General features: G+C 40.0%; 1 long non-coding RNA gene across 1 annotated transcript; it reads right to left on the bottom strand.

Annotated features, from left to right (window-relative positions):
• Positions 1-7,708: 7,708 nt before the first annotated feature.
• LOC123974384 lies at positions 7,709-9,210 on the bottom strand. Its single transcript, XR_006825841.1, has 3 exons — positions 9,082-9,210; positions 8,828-8,946; positions 7,709-7,961 (listed from the first exon to the last, which is right to left on the bottom strand). It is a non-coding gene; the product is annotated as an uncharacterized LOC123974384 (long non-coding RNA).
• Between the last annotated feature and the right edge of the window lie 6,326 nt (positions 9,211-15,536).

Below are 15,536 nucleotides of genomic sequence, written 5' to 3'. Positions count from 1 at the left end.
ATTTTTCACACAGGGGAAGGCCATTAGGAAAAATACATTGTAGTGTTTCTGATCCAGTTTAACACCAATGACATTACACTATATTTTCTTTTAACAAAATAATGACCTGAATGGCGAGGGATGGACAACTGCCGGAGATTATTCTGCTCCATTATTGTGACAAATTCCTTAAGGTGAGTGGGCACTCTCCTGACTCTCTGAGGTCTACTGTCCCATTGTGGGGGCTCATTCATTGCTGTGTCAGCAGGTTGGGCATTCAGCCTCTCTCCAGCCATGCAAGTAGGCACAACTGTCTCTTGTGCAGGCAGAAACCAATGCTTCACAACAGAAACATGACACATCATCTTCTCGCCATCCTATTCCAGAATGACTGAGGTACTTTTCTGTCCACCACAGTGTAAGAGTCTGGTTCAAACGGTGTTGAAAGTTTGTTCTGCTGGAGCAGGACCTTGTTGCCCTATTTCACTGAACTGTGTTTTGCTCATCTGTTTGTCTGCATCCACGCGTCCTTCCTCGCAGCATCAGTCAGGTGAACAGCAGCATCTTGTCTCGTAGGTTGTTGCTGGTAGTCCACTGATAGTTCAGGAAGTTTGGTTCTGATCTGGCTGCCGAAAAGAAGCTTGCTTTGCTTGAGTCCAATACGGTGTGACACGGCGATGTGTAATTCCGCTTTCCTGTAAATTTGTTTGAACTCCTTAGACAGAAAAGGAGTGCCTTTGTCTGTCTCTATAAACACAGAGTCCAAACAAGTGTCTCAGACATTTGATTATGTTTGCTGAGATAGGGCTCCAGAGGATATCAACCTTCACCCATCTGGAGTATAAAAGTAAAAGTTTGCCCACTTTTATCAACCAGTAATGTTAGCTAAACTAATTGTTCAGAGCAGTGGCAGCAGCCTGGATTTAATGACTTTATAAGGACATCTGTGTCGATCTGGCATCGGCACAAAAGCAGAGATTACTTGCATACATATGTTTACCTCATTATTTAAAAAATGCTTTGAAAAATAGCTTGCAACATGAAATGGTAAAGAACAAATTAAAATGCTTTGAGAAAGGTTTATTTGAACTTTTTTTTTTTAAAGGTTCAGTGTGTAATATTCTTATCTACATTGAATACGTACAAAGAAGAAGAAGAGGGAATAATAATAATAATAATAATATACAGCCCCGCAACCCTGTACACAGGATAAGCGGTTGACGATAGATGGATGGATGGATAATAATATACAGTTCATGTCACCTACTTATTCTCCAGCCTGTGGGTCGGCTTTGCCAGTTATGTAAACGGGACAATCAGCTGATCAGTAATAATAATAATATTAAGTAAGTAATATTAACTGGCCATAAAACCGTAACCTTAGCTTAGAGCATGGAAGCATCAGCCAGCTAAACTTTTACTGCCCTGGTAGAAAAATCATGTAAGGTTAGTTGGATTGGTTTATTCTCCAGTGCTAGCTTTGGTTTGTGGTGTAAAATATGTAGTTGGATTAATTTCATGTAGTTACTCTGTCTCTCCAGCGCTCTGTTTTGGTTTTGTCATGATGTTCTTGAGACAATCAGCTGATCACTAATTGGCAATAAAAGGCAGCTTGTAGTTGGACTGTAATTTCATGTAGCTTCTCTAGCGCTCTGTTATGGCTTTGTTATGTGGATAGAAATGTGCCCATACCTTTGTGAGTTAAACAGCTGATGGCAGTAAAACAGTAACAGCAAGGAAGCTCAGATCAGCAACTAAACTTCACATTTTACTGCCCTGGTGGAAAACATGTATTTCTTTTTACTGCTAATGACCGTGTGCCTATCAAGTGACGCAAGTACGCAACTGTGCACACAAACGTGTAATTTGTACTTTCACATGCTAAAGTCATTAGTACATGTCAGTACTACTTTGTGTTTCTGTTGTATTTTTAAAAAATTTAAAAGACATTTTGGTAACATTTGCAGATTGCTTATCTAATTAAGCAAAGTGAGAGGAGCCTTGATGTTGTGTTTTGCACAGTAAATTTGTGGAAATGTTTTAGAAAATTTGCCAACATGCCAACATCAAGGTCAGTTTTACTGACCTTTGCTAGACTCTTTTCAGTGTCTCCCTACTGGAGTCCATATATCCTGCAGTACTGTCTCCACCATTCGTTTCTTGTGTCTTGTCCCTTCAGTGCTCTCCTTTTTTAAGGTTTCTCTTTGGCAGTACCACTTGACAGGCCTGGTACCGTGGCATAGAGGAAACCACTGCTTTCAGGACCCCCCCAGACAAAAGCTGAGTCACCAGGTTGGCTTTTTGCTGTCTCTGTGCTAACAGGTCGTCTGCGCTCTGTTTTGTCATGTAGTTAGCGTAGGAGGCGTATAGTGTGTGCACAACTGGACAGCCACTCAGAGGAAAATGGGTCTGTGAGAAAGAGAATGTTTTTTCTTTTACTGTCTCTCACATTGTCGTTTTTCTACCTTCTATTTTGTGTTTCTTGACATCTACTCTCTACCTACCTCCCATTTTTGTCTCTCCATCATCTTTGTTTTTCCTTTTTTTCTGACAGACTTCTCTTTAGTCACCCCCACATTGCCAGATATTCTTGTTTCCTACTTCTATTCCTTCTTTCTTTCATTTTAGAGACCTTCTCTCTTTAGCCACAGTTGAGTGGTGATTGTCATTTGCATCATGCTGGTACCTCGATGGTGGAGACAATAGCCTTTTCCACTAGCAAAGCAGAAGTAGGATTATGTTACAATGTCGGGTGTTTATAATAAACGTGTCCAAAATTTAAAATAATGAGGTAAACATATGTATGCAAGTAATCTCTGCTTTTGTGCCGATGCCAGATCGACACAGATGTCCTTATAAAGTCATCTGCTTATGATCTGCTTTGGGCATGAATCAACGGTAAATTGAGTTGTAATGTAGAAAAGATTAAAGGTGTATTATTGTATTATGCAATTGTAATTAAAATTGCCATGTTTTTGAATTAATAAAATTGCAGTCTTTCGTGAGAAAAGGATAAAAAGGATTAATCTTTCAGCCCAAACTGTAATAATTCATTGGAATAAGATGGAACAGGGTGTTCTGTTTGATGTTAAAGCAGAACTTCTTTTTATCTTGGCCAACTCATAATATCTATATCTCTGCCTAGATAAAGAACTGTAGGTCACTTTTGTTGCTTTTCTTTCTGTTGTTTGCTTCAGTTACTCAGCCATGTTATTACATTATGGCCCAGTCTTTTACCTTTACATGACCTGAACCAGGTCTGAGAAACCTATTAGAAGTGTATAATTATGTATTGTTTAAATCACATTAGAAAAAATAGGCAAAAGGAGAAATACTTTCTCAACAACTTTATGGAGATGTGATGTTTATATTGGGCGGTGTGGTTATATTTTCTGCTCTGTGGGCTGCCTGGTGGGCCTCCTGGGTTTGCCTTAAAGGCCTTATGACTAGTGGATCATTAGCAGCTTGGCTGGGACACTGGCAGGCACACACAGGGGTATACACATTGCCACACATGCACACACCAACACACGCATATCCTCATTTTATACCCATTAAAAATAGTCTGCTCTGATCTTAAGTCAGCTAAATCAGCAGAACTGAAAGAACTTTTTCTGCTCCCTTTTTTGTAGCATATCATCATATCAACACATCATGAAAAGATTTACAAATAGGCTGATATCTGGTGTTGCTGGATTTAACTGTTATAATACTCTTTCTGGAAATAGGAGATAACTGAAGAAGTCTCTTGGATGAGGGCAAAACATCTTCTAGTATCTTCAACCAAGTCTAGTTGCCCTTAACTTTAACCTTCTTTGGATAACTATGACCTGGATGACTGAGAATCTTCACAGACATCTTATGCATACTTATGTGTTAATGTTTGCCAATGTGTGTGTGTGTGTGTGTGTGTGTGAGATCAAAGACTGTTGAGGACAGTTATGGAGCATAAAATGTATTCCAGAGGCTGGCAGGAGAGTAGAATCCTGGGAAAGGTCAAAGGTCAAGCTGTTTTGGCCCCTTGGGGGGACATTAACCCTTGAGCTGTGTGTGTGTGTGTGTGTGTGTGTGAGAGTGAATACATGACAGGTTGATTGGCATTTTACAATGAAACATGTTGATAGAGAACAGGTAAGGCAATCCTGTTACTGTGTGTGTGTGTGTGTCTGTCTGTCTGTGAGAGAAGAGTGTAATATTGACAAAACACAAATGTCTGATGACCTGGACTCCTGGAATGGCATCCACAGCGTGTTGAGTTGGACAGAGAGAGACAGACAGACAGTGTGTGTTGGCTGTGAAACGTCTGTCAACACATCTGTCATCAGGTGAATTAGTTTCAGTGTGCAGGAAGAGAGTGTGTGTTACAGAGAGCAGATGGACCACAAAACCAAAACATTTTAAGTGCACCTTTTTTCTCCTCTCTCTTTCTATTCTTCTATCATCCTGAAAGATGTCAGAGTACATCCACTGGAGGTCGATTTAGTTCCTAGTACCAAAGACCCAATCTTGAACTCAAGTCAGGCAGGTATTCAGTCTAATCAGGCCAGATAGGGTCTCATTGTACTTCAGAGGGTCTCAGGTCTATGTGTTTTTAATGTCTGACTGGATCTGAGTAGACCCCCAATCAGGTTTGAGCACCTAGTGTCATAACAGGAGGAATTGCAGGCAGTGCGGCTGTAGGTATGACCATGCTGGCAATTTACTTTCTGTTTTAGCTTTTACTAAATATTAAGTTGTTGTTGTTTACATCCAAAAACTAAACTTTTGAAAACACATTTATTGTGGATGGAAAAAAAATCTGGGCTTCTGGAAAACAATGACATAAGGCTGCTAAGACAAAGTTGGCAGTGTAGACGTCTCTAACTTTCCTAAAATCCCTCTTTGAAAATGTCAGTATAGCAGATCATATCATAAAGAAGTTAGTGTCATTAATCTGTATTTCTAGAGATTTTCAAACGACTTTGCCATTATATATTACAATTAAAATAGCAATTTGATCAACATCTCAGCAACGAAGCGTAGAAGTTACTGTTTGACCTGGTAACATAGTAGTAGGTCTATTTATGAGCCATAGTTGAAAACATGCTGGCTGGCACAGTTTTGTTGTTTGAAAGAAGAAATTAAGCAGTTTGCCTTTTTTTCAGAGGCTTCAGTGTTGATCTTTAAAAAAACAACCTGAAAACACAGTGTAGATCATCATCTTAAATAGCATTTGGCAATGACTGTCAAGTGTTTAACTCTGCTTTAATTATGGCTGGAGGTTGCTGCTAAGGACACTGCAATGTTTAGTAGATCATGTTTAAAATATTCAGATAAATCTTACTTATGACAGAGGTTCTAATCTAGCTTTGATGTGAAATTTAATGACCTGTCAATGACTTTAGAAAAAGAAGTTGAACTACTGCCATGACCTAAAAGCATAACTTATTCCTGATTTGTTTATGTTGTTTTTAAGCTAACGGGTTCTAAAGGGGGTAAACAGTCTCTGGTTTCCACTCCAGTTGAGGTTGTTTTGCAGAAACACAGATGAAAAACACAGTCTTATGCAATATATTTCCTTTCTTCCCCGGACTATTGATCAAATAAGAGATTTGATCAGGGGTTGGTGGCTATTATGGTTCAGCGCCATTGATTGGCCTCATGTCTCCCAGCAACTCTCTTTATTCAGTGTATAGGGTGGGCTGGATTTGCCTATATAACTGATTTGTTATAATGTGATCTTCCTCCATCTAGTTTCCCAAGTTGGTTAAAACATTAAGTAACCCAAAGCTGACATGAACAACACTATAAGGCTAAACAATGGCATTATTAACTGAAAAATGCTGTTCACACATTCCAGGCCATTTACAGACACAGCAAAACACAGTTCTGCAATTTCCACACAGTCCAAAGCCCTCAGCTAACATGACCATCAGAGCTTCCCATTATCCAGACACAGAGGAACCTCTCTTTGGGATCACAATAGCAGACCTGTGTCAAAAGCTGTCACCAGATTCCTACTTACTTAGATAACCAAATAGTTGGAATTTAGTACAGTGGCAAGAATCATTTTGCAATTTTAATAACATGAACTCAAATCAGACCAGTTGAACTGTGAGGCCATTTTATATGACTAGTATTAACTGCAATAATTTGATGTACAAATACTATACCCCTACTGGCCAAGTCAAAATCAACACAATAGAAGAACAGAACAATTGATTTTTCTCATATTTGCTTACTACAATCAATAGTGTTAGCTGATAATTGGACACCAACATCCACAGATATCAGTTTACCAGAAGTTTCCAAAGTTGATGATCCAGGCAGAGTTCATAGACGGTTCATAACAGAACTGTGTCATCATGTTACTTAGAGTCATACATGAACTAATGATTCTCAGAACTGGCTGAACATTGATCCTGATTTATACAAAGGCTTCTAGTTTCAAACTGTGTGGTACGGCAGTATGTGCAGCTTTGTGCCAAGCTGGCAATAATGGGATTGAAAAGATAGAGGTAATTAATACTAATGAGCTGTGTCTTTGCCAGTCAAATTAGCTACTGATATCATGAACTCCATCCCAGTTTAGCAGTTTCATTTAAAGCTACTTCAAATAATATTTTTTTTATGAAAATAGGATCACATGACTATGTGGTCGCAGGGGTCACTCATAGAACCCACAGTTAAACTCATCAGATTCAGCAGTTCCTTTAACTGCTACGTAGTCTTTCAGTGCCCTTCAACTTATTGTTTTTAGTTTTACTGTACTCTTTTCCAGCAGCAGGCAGCTGTTCAGTGAAGAAGCTCTGATAAACCAGACAGATACAGACAGACAGATACAGTTAGCAACTAGCTGGTGAACATAGTGGAGCATTTAGCAGCTAAAACGCCAGGAGTTTGTGGAAAACAAAAACAGATTTAATATGAAAGTAAAGATCAGGTTTACATTTGTCAAGTGGACATATGACTCCAAATTCATGCCACGACTGCTTCACTGTTCATTTACGTCTTGTTTTGCTGCCTCAAAGTGGCCACAAAAATATGCTGATGTGTAATAATCTGTAAAATATTAGTCCACCTTGGAGATCCATAATACTCTAGACAAACAAACTGGATTTACTTCAGGCTCCTGGCAGAATTATTCAATCAATTCTATTTTCATATGTATAAAAATAAAATGAAGCTTATATGTGAAATTTGTCATTGATTATACTATATTACATTTTTCATGAAAACAGCAAAAGATGCTTATTCACCAGGACTATGTGAAAAACTCCAGAGCACAAGTTCATTTTGTTTTTTATACCTTGTAAATGGTAAATGGTTCTTGTCTTTGCAACCACTCAAAGTGCTTTACACTACGTCACATTCACCCATTCATACCCATTCATACACTGATAAGCAGAGGCAAAGCTGACAACTGCTCACAAGAAACAGAAACACATTCATATACATCACACACCAGTGGCAGCAATCGGGAGCAACTTGGGGTTCAGTATCTTGCCCAATGACACCCAATGGGAGCCAAGGATCGGACCACCAACCTTCTGATAAGTGGATGACCATTCTCCCCCATGGGCCTTAGCCGCTTGTATAATTTCCCTAAAAGTATCTGGTAGTTTTAGTGACTTTACAGGGCACTCAACATGCTTTATATTCTTTTATGATAATTTCTAACATTATCATAATATAACATATGCCGATAGTGTTGTGGTTTCGGACAGAACGGACCCAAACGCAACGCTTGTCAGTTTGCAAAAGAGGTTTATTGAGGGAAAAAAGGGAGAGGAGCGACACGAGGTGAAAAGGGGAAAGTTGGACGCTGGCAGGCGTGGACGCGGGGGGCCGAGGACCTGGCGGGGCTGGAAAGGTTCAGGTGAGGCGACCGAGAGGGGCGAGGAGCGTGGAGGGAAGCCGGGGGAACACCGCGGAGGCGAGGCGAGGGGAGAAGGCAGGTGGGCGAGCCCAGCTGACTGATTGGATGACGGAAGTGAGTGGACCTGGCGGGAAGAAAGAAAAGACAGGGTTAGATCCGGGGGTCAAGAGATCAGAGAGCGAGGTATCAGAAGGCTAGAACGTAGAAGTGGCATCAGGACTGGAGCAAAGACGATCAAGCGGAGATGGAGTGGAGAGCCGGGGTAGAAATACTGTTGAAGATGAGGCTGATGGCTGGCAGGTGTGGCGGGCGGAGGTGGAGGTTGACGAGACACAGGTGCGGATCATCAGCCGGGCCCCCGGGGCGGAGAGAGCACACACAGAGGGAGAGGGGAGGAGACACAGGGGAGAAAACAGAAATGCGAGACGAAGGAAAAAGAACACAGGCACTCACCGTCAGCCGGGCTGCCACCACAACAGATAGTGCCTATACCTGGTGAGTTTAGTCAACTTTATTGTTGAAAGTTATCATATCATAAAGTAACTTATACTCTGCTGTCTTTATTATAACACAGTGTCAGTTTAATATAGTGACAGTCTGTGTGTTGCTGTGAAGCTGACAGTTGTTTGTCCTTTGTTGGCATGTTCTGAAATGTTGGGCTTGACTATGATTAACTGCCTCTTGCATGTTGCCACTTCTGAAGTCCTTGCTGAAGTCATAAAAAGAAAGAATGCTACATGTCAGGAGAAATAAGACTAAAATCTATGACAACTTGGAAAAAAGATGGGAAAGACAGAGGCAGCAGCGCTGAGGGAGAAATATAAAAATACCTTAACCTTACTGGTCATATTTGAATTATCAGCTGTGGCATTTTTGGCTGCTAGCCAAAGGTCAAAGGTGACTGGCTGTCTTTCCAGTCTCTAGTCCTTCACACACACACACACACACACACACACACACACACACACACACACACACACACACACTTACATTGTTGCAGGCTCCAGACTGCTCATGCTCACAGGAAGACCCATCACGGCAGTCCCACGCTGTATGTCAAATGGCGCTCATCTCTATCTGAGGAACAGAAGCGGTTGACCTTAAACGGACTGAGGAAGAAATACAAAAAACACACTGACCCCATTTTAACAATGAATGCACACTGGATGAGCAGATCAATTTCCTTGCATACAGCAGGTCAGCCACTCACTCAACCTGCCTTTGAATAAATTCTTTTGTCCTACCTGTAACTGCAACCTTCAAAGATTGTTTCACAGCATGGGAAGGTTCTGATGAAGACCTTGTAGCTTGTAGTAAGCATACTGCAGAAAAAAATACTCAGAGATTGTTTACTGCCATCGAGAGAGGGCGTGGGAGTGGATTCAAAGTAGAGTTATTAGAGAGGCAATAAAAATACATAGGGAGAGGAAGAGCAATTAAACAAGGCAGCAAGAATGTGAAATACAGTAACATGCCTGAGGTATCCTGGTTCAGTGGTAACTCAAAGGAGCAACTGTTGGGCAACAAGAAAGAGAACCATCCTACCCATAGTTTCTTTTATTAATTTACCCAAATTAAACTCTGGTTCTGATCATACACCACAGAGATTAATCAAAATGTGGAACATGATTATCATAGGACTGAATAATTATATGTGAAACATGCTTAACCACTCTTAACATTGATAAAGCGTATGTACAACCTAGGCTAACCAAGAGGAGGGGACGGAAATGAGTGAAATGTCTTTTTACCGTTAAGTGTTGGAATATTGGGGCTTCCGCGGGATACAGTGATTTGCAGCTTAAAAAGAATGTGGGGCAGTGGGGCGTACAGTGTGTGTGGGTGTGTGTGGGAAGGGTGGTCAAATCCTATGCTTTAACATTAAAATAATGCAGAGGAAAAAGGAGGTTTTTGGAAGGGAAAGCAAGTCTGCGTTATTGACAAAACTGTTAATGAAACAGTGGCAAAAAATGTCAGAATAGGTTTATATAAAATTGGATGTTGTCATTTTCCAAAGGTCAGCACTGTGAGTATGGTTTGCAGTTGGTCAAGTGTACAAATTTACATCAGAGTTCATCAAACTTCTTGCCGAAAGCTGCCTGGTGTTGCTGGAAGTGAGTTTAATGACAACAGTTTGCCAGTTGGAAGAAATTGGAATAAAATTCTTTGTCACTGTGAGTGACACCTTTCAAGTTTGACATAGTCATTTGAACAATCCAATTGTCAAAAATGTCAAGTAGTGCAGCTTGAAATGAAAAACGTGGTAACGTCGTGGAACGTGGTCTGTTCCAAAGTCTGAAATGCTTGCAGTCATGAAGCCGTATTGATCCTGGGCAGTGATGATGAAGTCATGCCACCAATGCTGTCGTCGCCTTTAGCTGTGTGACAGTAAATCCTCTCTGACAGCAAACTCACAATCTGTCAACACCACCTGCACTGATAATAATACTTGCGGGTTCACCTCAAACGGAACTCCCTTTTTTTTATAAATTACACACATTTACACAAACTCAACTGTTACCATTGTCACTGTGAAAGAAGATGTAGCAAGTAAAGCTTTCAGCCTGAGCAACTGGGAGGCACTCAGACAGGGACAGCTTTTTATCACTTTGTAGTGTAGTGTCAGTTTATGGAGTCGAGCAGGAGTGAAGCACAGCTTAACTAGGACACATAAAGAGCATTTCCAGGGAGAGGAGAGCAAGGACAAGCAGGTGAGCTAGATTGGTGTGATATCACAGGAATGGCTCCGGGGCTGGAAGTGTGTTTGTGAGAATGACGTGAGGCAGCAGAGACTAATACATTGAAAAGAGCCTTTCTTCTTCAAAGACTTCTGATCACAGGGCTTCTCTCTCTCTCACACACACAAACCCCAGTCAGGAGTGTGAACACACATCTTTCAATGCCCTCTTCCTCCTTCTGTTCTCACCTTTCTCGCTCTATCACAAACACAGTCAGTCCTCATGTAAATGTACAAAGTTTGTCAGAAGCCTTTGGGGACATCATGACATGTACCCGCTGGTTCGTCCTTTCACAAAAAATGAGGTGAACAGCCTCACAAGGATCTAAAAAAAAGCCACAATGCCACATTACTGTGGACAAAGGAAATGCACACATGCTTTCACACACACACACACACACACACACACACACACACACACACACACACACACACACACACACACACACACACACACACAACACAAACTGTGAAACACATACATAGTAAGACAAATACAATATACAGCTTGTTAAGGGTGCAACTATAAACCTGAAAGCCTGCATTTCAAACTGGAGGTCTTGAGTTTTAAAGATGACATGGCATTTACCAGGAAAAATGGCTCTTGTGAAAGATGCTATGCTAATCTTGAGCATCTGTAAATGTGTGCCTCAGGGGTCCATTTTAGGGCCACTGCTGCTCTCACTATACATTAATAGTATCTGTTCAGAGCATACAGGAATGGAATTGTGTTTCACCTGGTCCCCTGGTCTTGTAAAAGAATAAAAATGAATGATGTTAGTGCAAGTGAAGCAACACTCACTACACAAGCTGCATAAAACATCATGAAAAACAAGATGCAAGTTACATTACAGTATACTGCAGTAAATGGGACAAAACTATTACAAGACTGTGTTAAAAATATAAAAGTATATATATGTAAGAAAAGTATAGAATAAGTGTAAAGTGTAATTAGTGAAATATATTTCCGTATGTAATATCAACTCTACAAGCCTATCTTATTATGGTATTAAATGCAAAAAGGCCCAATTCATGCTGTTTAAACCTGCGGGCTTCATACTCTTCATACTCACATGATACACAGTTTGAAAGCTAAAATCCTTGTGATACGACCAATGCAAACCATTTCAAGATACAATCACCACAGTGGGTACAAACAGTGCTTCTGTCAGACCAACCAGTACAAACAAAATTGACGCGACTCACCTATGAAGCCTCATAGTAATCCACTGGTCAATTATATTCCAACAAAAATGGTCCTGTTACGTTGTCAAAGGTCCAGACGATCCAATCCAGTAAAAACATTTAGTCCAAAACACATTATTCCATCAATAAATCCCCAGGGACTGCTGCGATATCGTTTCATATTTGCTGGCAGATGTGGCTCATATGTCATTATAATCATAATAACTCAGATTTGGATGTAAACAATTACGATAGCTTGTATTCAAATTAGCCGGTGAACTCTAGGATAAAGAAGACACTTGAATTGAATCAAAAAGGAAATCAAATTAAAAAAACACACTTTGATTTAGTCCACCGCAGTCAATTCAGAATACAATGATTAGATCTTTGTGAATTGTGTGGTGCATGCTGTGCACATACTTGTGCATGCGCATGTCCAGGGTTTATTTTACGCCCAAAATAGTTCCTGCTCGCCTTTGAGGGGGCCATGCAGTGAATTTCTGAATGATCAAGTAGAGGCTACTGGCTTTAAATCGAGAATATCGGGTGTTTTTCTACTACTGCTCATCTCTTTTCCACCATTGTTTGCACAATAAATAACACACAAGTCTCGCCGATGTCCGAGATTGTACGTCGGTACGTCCGTTGATTGCTGGGCTGTCACTATGGCCATGTTCCTGAGTTGGATAAAGTAATATTAGTTATGGAGAGAAATTAGCTGTAAGACAGCCGCTTCTGAGTTTGTCTAGGCTCTGCAGCTGCACGTATTTTTAACCTGTGAGGCCCTGCTTACATTCAAGATTCAAACCCTTTTTTGTAATTGTGAAGCAGATTACTTTTGTGACAACCCAAAGGTGCATTCAAAATCTAGATAAATGTCATGTAACTTAGTACCAGTTCAACAGTAAATTTAACATAAGAGCAAAATGATAAATATACAATAATAGCTAACTTGACTGACAGAGTGGTGTCCAGCAGCAAGATTAATATTGCACATATGATTTAACAGCAAACAGTGTATTGCACATTGCCATAATTACTGTTACATAGCAGATCATATCATATCATACTGAGGCGATCTCAGAGTTCAGTAGGTTTGGGAAGAGGCTGTCAGTAACTTTCTACCATTGTTGTGTTTACAGGAGCCAGAGGAGCTGATGAATCTCCGTATGGTTTGTTTCAAAACCAATTTGGAACAAACAAGTTGTTGTTTTTTTGTTGCTGTTTTAAAGAGGTGGTATTATGCTCATTTTCAGGTTCAAAATCCTATTTAGAGGTTGTACCAGAACAGGTTTACATGGTTTAATTTTCAAAAAACACCATAGTTTTTTGTCATACTGCACATTGCTGCAGCTCCTCTTTTCAGCCCGTGTTGAAGGTTTCGTTTTAGCTATGGAGTGATACATCTTGCCTCTAAATGATCTTTGTTGGAAGTTGCACATGCGCAGTTCATAGTTAAGGACTACTAGCCAATCAGAAGCAGAGAAAGGCGGGTCAGCGAGAAGCCGGCAAACGGCTTCGATTCAGCTGTAGGCTACATGTTGCTGATGAGCTTGGCAACATGGACCGGAGCAAGAGTTTCAGAGTGGTGAGTTATTAATCTTTAACAAAATTATCTTTCATCAATAAAGTGTTAACTGAGCTCTGTCTCTACATCACAGGAACAAATTTATGTCCACTGACTGCCTGGAGGGTAGCTAGTGTTTGGAAGGGAGAGGAGGTGTGTGCTGCAGCTCACTGTTTTTACATTGGTGTTTTTGAAGGCGTGTCAGATGCTCGGCGAGCATTATGACACGTATTTTCTTGTGACATCACAAGAAAGCGGAAGTAAAGGCTGGACTACACATGAGCTGTTTTCAGGCAGTTCAGAGCAGAGTTTTCTGTGGGAGATGGGAACTCCCTTTGTTCTGGACTTTGGGCTTTTTCACTTTGCAAACCTGTTACATGCACAAAAAAAGAGATATAACTCAATAAAGGAGAGGGGAAAAGCCAAAAAGCATAATACCAAAAACAAAAATGGAAAAACAAAGCAGCTGCATTTTGTTCTGTCTATGTTGTATCCCTACTGGTTTTCAAACTAACTGGCTGTTAGTGTAGGCACATCTGCTGCAGGTTTATCAAGTGTAACACACAAAATCAATATTTTTCCGTTTTGGTTTTAAACGGAAAAACAAACAACAACTTCTGATTTTTTTGTTTTCTGTTAATCTGTTGAATAATTAAAATAATTAAAGAACGAACCATACACGGACCATTTCCGTGTTTCCATTTTTCCATTTTGTTTTTTTGTTTTTTCTGATTTGGTTTTGACACAAAATAATGAAAGAACGATTACACATACACGGATTGTTAATGTTTTGCATATATGTCAGTAAAAAGTAAAAAATTAAAAGCTGATGTTATATATTTGTTTTATTTGGACATTTCCTTAAGAGATGAACGTGACGTTCTTTGTTTCATCACTTACTCACAGGTTGGTTTGGATGTGCACACATTGTTCTGTGTTTAAACTACACTTTAAACAAAGCAGCAAACAAGGCACTCTTCCAAACATCCAGCAAAACTAAATGTAAAAGTAAACAGAAGGGGAAAAGGCCTTCCACGTCTCTGCAGCTCTCTGGCAGAAGGAGGGACATCTGATCTACACTGTAACTATGGTAGGAAATAAATGAGTAATTAATGTTGCAGGTAGTATAATATAAAGTTTACTATAAAAGATGCCTCAGTTTGGTTGACAGTACTATTATGTCACTTATTTGAGAGAAAATGGAACAAGGGAGCAACACCTCGATATATAGATGACAATAATATTAGTCAAGAATATGTTTATGTGTTGTCCTTTCAAGACAGACAATGTAATTTCAGCTGTCAAATGTCAAGTAGCCATAACAATAAATGCTGATCCATGGTAATGTTAACTGTTAACATTAGTCTCCACATAATCTAGTGTGGCAAATTACTACATTTATATATTAAAAAGCATTGAAGCATTTTAAATCTTGTGTAGTATACCCTAAACAACAGAGAAATAGTTACTTTAAGTGCTGTTGTGTAGTTTCAGGTTAACTTACCTCCAGTATAAGCTGGTAACGATGCGGCCACAGGCTACCAACCGCCAACCAGACAAGTCCCGTGTAAAAGCTACTTCTGCTAATGGAGAGTAGCATATACCAAACTGAGTTAACTCTGTCACGACAAACTAGGCGGGCGGGGTTTCAGCAGTCACCTCAGCTCCACCCACGACCCGCCTCTTTGCCCATTTTTGGTTATCCGGGAGTGACGCACGGTGACACGCTGCCAAGCCAGCTTTGCCGAAAAGAGCTTCAGAACGGCTCTTCAGAAACCAACGGATGACGTCACACATTGGGCTGAAGGAACCTTTTAGTTCCTTGAAATCTAGATGCTGAGTACTTTTGGTGGAAATGCGGCTTTAGATGTTTTCCTTATGATTTTGTTTTCTTTTCCATTACAGTGAAGAAGTGCTTTATTAAAGTAAATGTGTCCCACAACTTCCTGAAATGGTTGTTCAACAGTCCAAATTTAATTAAAAATATGTTGACAGGAAAGTATAATATTTATTAAATATATTTTTTAAATGTTGAAAACATGACCCTTGTACAATATTGATTTGATTGCAACATATAAACTGTGACTGCTGTAAAAATGTTGATTGATTGATAGAAGTAAAATTTTCAGCTTGAACCATCTTGCAACCTTTCTGAGCATAACTGTTTAAATAACTGCTTTTTCTATCTGGTTAGTGAAGGTTGCCAAGCT

The sequence above is a fragment of the Micropterus dolomieu genome, linkage group LG07 (assembly GCF_021292245.1).
Source record: "Micropterus dolomieu isolate WLL.071019.BEF.003 ecotype Adirondacks linkage group LG07, ASM2129224v1, whole genome shotgun sequence".
In the NCBI taxonomy this organism is placed as follows: Eukaryota; Metazoa; Chordata; class Actinopteri; order Centrarchiformes; family Centrarchidae; genus Micropterus; species Micropterus dolomieu.
Note: the sequence above shows the minus strand (reverse complement) of the source record. Positions and strands in the feature narration are given on the sequence as shown.